General features: G+C 41.9%; 1 pseudogene; it reads left to right on the top strand.

Annotated features, from left to right (window-relative positions):
- Window positions 1-5,047: 5,047 nt before the first annotated feature.
- Window positions 5,048-5,196, top strand: LOC116457177 (U2 spliceosomal RNA; annotated as a pseudogene).
- Window positions 5,197-5,412: the final 216 nt, after the last annotated feature.

Raw genomic sequence — 5,412 nt, 5'->3', positions numbered from 1 at the left:
GAACACACCCCCCCGGCAGTGTCTGTCTCCTGGATTCCCTGAAGCCTAATTCAGAGGTACAGGCCCTGCCTAGGGGCCTCCTGGCTTCGTATGTCTGTCCCCTTCCCCACTGTTCACCAGTTCGAGGCTGCCTCTCAACACCCCTATGTGAGTCCTCCTCTGACTGCTTTAGGCTGTCCCCAGGTTCTTGGGTGCAGCTGGTGGAAAGGTATGAGCTTCAAAGTGTGACCCCATCATTTGGGGGTGAACAGGTGGGCGGGTGTGGCTGAGTCCCCCAGGAAGGGTACCTCTGGCTGAGATGGAGTCTCTCCCTGTCTCCCAGGCTTGAGTGCAGTGGTGCAATCTCAGCTCACTGCAACCTCTGCCTCCCGGGTTCAAGTGATTCTCCTGCCTCCCAAGTAGCTGGGATTATAGGAGCACACCACCACACCCGGCTAATTTTTTTGTATTTTTAGTAGAGAAGGGGTTTTACTATGTTGATCATTAAATTATATTCTAAATTAAAAGTTAGAGTCTTTCAGGAGAGTTATGGATCAGTTTGCAACCCTGAGAAAATGCGAGGTAAACAAATACAACCCCCCACTTCCCCACCAAAAATAATCATATTCAGATGATCAACCAAGCCATGGTAGCTTCTTTACAGATATCTAGAAGAAGCCCAGAAATGACTGCCACATGCCATCTATCGTTGATTAAGCCAGTGCTTTTCAATCATCCTTCATTTACATCCTGACCTCCTAGTTTCAAGACAGCGCCTTGAGGGCCAAGGTGATGGAGCATTTTAGAAAATGCCTGCATCAGCACAGGCGTAACTGGTAAGCAGCTCCGGGTGCAGCGGTGGTCAAGAAATTGGAACAAATGTTTAGTATTAAAGGGGTCTAAGTGATGGGGGGAATTTCATATGTTATGATTTATGCATCCATCATTCCAATCATCTTAAATAAGAAAAATGTTGGTTCTCAGTTGCCACCGAGAAGTATCTGGTCTCTTTTAGATGAAGGCGAGTCACACAGAGTGACGGCTCAGCTCTGCTGCAAAGCTAACACTTGCCTTATTATGTACCTGATAATTCAGACAAGATTTAATCAGGCAATTCGTTTCTAATACCCATTCAGTATTGGCTTTCTGTTTTGAATTTGCCTCTATACATGTAATATCCAGGAAGACTATCTGTCTTTTGTTAAATGTTTTTAAGTTCCACATTTTCAAGTTACATACAAGAGATAATCCAATCAGTAAAGTTAAACCAATGGAAACTGGTAGAATTATCAGATTTTTTTCCCAGCAGGGAGGGAAATAAATAAATAATGTATTTATATAGTGTATATCTATTCATCTATGTTATATATTTATGTATGTATTATATATTATATATTTATAGGTCATATATATTAATCTATAATTTATTAAATAATAAATTTATGTATGACAAACAACTATATAATTGTTTTATATACTTATATATAGATATAGATATCATTTTACTATATGTTGTGTGATTAGATTTGGATCCAAAAAGCTCTTTACAAAAAATTATTCACTCACTTCTCTAGATTTTGTAAAACAGGACACATTTCCATTGAAATGGGTAACACGGTCTGCGGTGTAAGCTTTACAGTAAGCTTTACTATCTCATTTAAAGTGTTCAATAGCTCCTTCCCCAGGCCTCTCTTGGGCCAGGCCCTGGTCAAATCCCCATCCTCAATATGAATCAGGCAGGTCCAGTGAAAGGACGCAGGGAACTTTCACTTCCGTGGGAAAGAGCGGCGGAGATGGGGCAGGGACGAGTCAGCTCAGGGGGTTCCTCAGGGAGGAGTTTGCTGGGTGTAGGTGTGCTTAATTCACTCTTTATTTCCATTTTAGGAAGCACCTAAACTCCTTTTCTAGGCTCCCTTGCCGAACCTGCAGTTTTGAAGGTTATCCACTCATCTATTTATTCAACAAATGTTTATTGAGCATCTATTATCTGCCAGGTAGCAGGGCCAATCTTGGCCCTAAAGTTCTGAGCTGGGAGTAAAGAATACTGAGGGAAAGCCTATGAAATGTAAGGTAAGAGCTGTTCTTGTTTTGTTTTTTTAAATGCAATAGGAATCATCCTGCTTTTAAAATCATTTTGGATCAGTCGAGTTGTATTGATTGGACACATTCAATGTATTCATTGATTCTTTCCTGGCTTTATTTGCCCATTCAAAAATATCTGTTGAGTGACAGATATTAATACAAATAAAGAACTGCTTCAAATCGGTGTTATCTGCTAAAATCTTGCGTGTCTAGTCACTGTCTCTGGGCTTTAATTTCCAAGCTGGAATCCTTGGTGAAGGTTCTTTTTGGAAACCTCCCAGCTACAAAGACAAATGAGGGGTTGATTTTATGGACAGTGAATATTCGGCGCAGGTCCAGAGCATCTAGGCCGTATGCTGCCTGTTCTGAAACACCCTGAAAGATGGGGGCAACTTTGGACATTTTTAAAGTGTTCTTCTTCTAAACTTTTTATAAGAACCGGAGACACGGAAACAAAACAATATCTTGCCCAATTGGATCCAGAGACTAAAGAGACATTCCTGCAGTGTTTCCAGCTGTCTTAATCCAAGAAGCTCTGCCTAACTTTTCACAAAGTGGAAGGGAATTAGCCTTATTTGACGATTTGTGTATTTGGGTTTGGGGTAAATTCATTTCTTTTCCTTCCTGCTTTACCTAACTGGAATATCTGTTGCACTCCCCTCACTTAAATTCATAGATATTTGTTCAAAGTTTTCATCCCCTTAATTTGCTTTGACCTGGAGACCGACTTGAATAGATTTTGAATAATCTAATGACATAGCTTCCTGGGGCACGGGGGACTCACCTGTTACCAGCTTTGATGGGGAAATTAACTATTCCTGATTTATGGATCCCTCATACTGCCCAGGAGAGAAACCTGTATGATGAACATTTTTTTTTTTCCCAAGGAGAACAGAGGAGAGAGATGAAGCAGGAGCTCGTGTCTGTAGAAGGCTGTAGTCCCTCGTGCAGAGGGCACCGGCCTAGGGGCTTCACGTATAGACGCCTTTTCTAGGTCAGCAACTTTGTTTTTATTTATTCGTTTATTTTTGAGACAGGGCCTAACTCTGTTACCCAGGCTGGAGTGCAGTGGTATGATGACAGCTCACCATGGCCTCCACCACCCAGGCTCAAGCGATTCTCCTGCCTCAGCCTCCCTGGGTAGCTGAGATCACAGGCACCCACCACCATGCCTGGCTAATTTTTTGCATTTTCAGTAGAGACAGAGTTTTGCCACGTTGCCCAGGCTAGTCCTAAGCTTAAGCAATCCGCCTCCCTCGGCCTCCCCAATGCCGGGATTACAGGCATGAGCCACCGCACTCGGCCGGCAACTTTGGATGAATCACTTGATCTGTTGAAATCTGAGTTTCTTCATCTAAGAAAATAATATTGGACCAAAACATCTTACAGGGCTATCATGATGTGCAGATGAGGCTGTGGATATAAACATGCTTTGAAAACACTGAATACTACAAAATATGGGGGATGAGCGTTAGTTAATTATCATGGAAATTTATGTGATTTGTCAAACACCTACTATGTGCCAGATTGGACCCATAAATATACATTTCCAGAAGAAGAAGGAATTTCAAGCTTAGTTAATAGTGAATTTGTTGGGATTTTCACTTCTGGGATAACAGGTACTGGATTTTCCCTCCCAGTGTAAACAATGATGAAATGGTAGAGAACATGTGAGGCCACTGTGCTCAGACATTGGGCAACAGGCAGAGCAGGTTCGTGGTTCCCCAGAGAAGAGGAGCAAAGGAGGTGAGCTTTGTCTGCCCTCTGCCTCCTGGAGCCCACACGGAGCTCTGAATCTCACTGAGCTGAAGAGACAGAGACTGGAGCTTGAGCTGCTGAATTTGGGGGGCAGCATATCAGACGAGGGAGACACACAGATGAGCAGCCCCAGCAGCCCCGTGAGGTCAGTGCAGATCCTCATCTCAGGCTGTGCTGCACATGAGCCACCACAGTGATAAGCCACCACAATGATCGTCCGTCCAGTGCTTAGCTGTGTGCTACGCTGGATTTCCAGAGGCTGTGAAGTGCAGGGAGACATGGGATTCTGGATCAGCTAGAGTGCCAAGAATTCACTGAGCACTTGGACATTCGGTTGGGACCATAAAGGCCATGCCTTTGGAGTAAGGATCACACCCTAGAGGAAGGTCCTAGAGGAAGGACCATGCCTTAGAATTAAGATCAAACTGAAGTACACCCCCCCAACAAAGAATAAAGCTAAGCCCCATAGAATAAAAAAGATTTACCAGTAATTTAGCTGCCTACCAGAACAATGCTCAACATCCTTATAACATAATCCATATCATTTATAATTTTATAATGTCCAGCATACATTAAAAATTACTAGACATACAAAGAAGCAAGAAACTATGACCTATAATTTAAAAGAAAGCATTACTAGAAAGAGATCCTGATATGGTTCAGATGTTAGAAATCTAAAGCAGGTAATATAGCTATGTTTCAGTCTATCTCTGCCTTTTATATTTACATTTAATAAATGTATTTATACTTAATATAATTATTGATATGGTTAGGTTTAAGTCTGTCATATTTTTCTCTTTGTTTCATTGAATTTTTTTGTTCCTCTGTTGTTCTTCTGTTTCTCCTTTACTTTGGGCTAACTAAATATGTTTAGTATTCTGTTTCAATTTTTCTCTTGGCTTTTATTTATTTATTTATTGAGATGGAATCTCGCTCTGTTGCCCAGGCTGGAGTACAGTGGCATGGTCTCAGCTCACTGCAACCTCCACCTCCTGGGTTCAAGCAAGTCTTGTGCCTCAGCCTCCCGAGTAGCTGGGATTTCAGGTGCCCGCCACTGTGCCCAGCTACTTTTTGTATTTTTACTAGAGATGGGGTTTGCCATGTTGGCCAGGCTGGTCTCAAACTTCTGCCCGCTTCAGCCTCCCAAAATACTGGGGTTATAGGTGTGAGCCACAGTGTCTGGCCTTTATTTTGGCTTTTAAAAAAGGGTCCTTTTGTATTATTTTGAATCGCTTCTCGGCCTTTTGGCTAAGATCAAGTGTTGTATTATTTTGAGTGATTTCTCTGGGGATTACAATATGCATCATTAACTTAATCAGAATCTACTTGGAGTTGATGTTATATTGTTTCATGTACAATGTAAGGATCTGACCACTGCCCAAGTCCATTCAGCTTCCCTCTCCTTTGTAGGACTGCTGCCATTACCTTACCTCTGTACACAGTATGATGCCCCCACCAATACAATACTATTTTTGTTGCTTTAAATCTTCACTGCCCAATACAATAGCCACTAACCACATATAGTTATTTAAATTTAAATTAATAAAATGAAATAAAATTAAGGATTCAGTTTCTCCATCACTCTCGCCATAT

This window comes from Hylobates moloch, unplaced genomic scaffold, assembly GCF_009828535.3.
Source record: "Hylobates moloch isolate HMO894 unplaced genomic scaffold, HMol_V3 SCAFFOLD_17, whole genome shotgun sequence".
In the NCBI taxonomy this organism is placed as follows: Eukaryota; Metazoa; Chordata; class Mammalia; order Primates; family Hylobatidae; genus Hylobates; species Hylobates moloch.
This window is presented reverse-complemented; position numbering and strand designations above follow the sequence as displayed.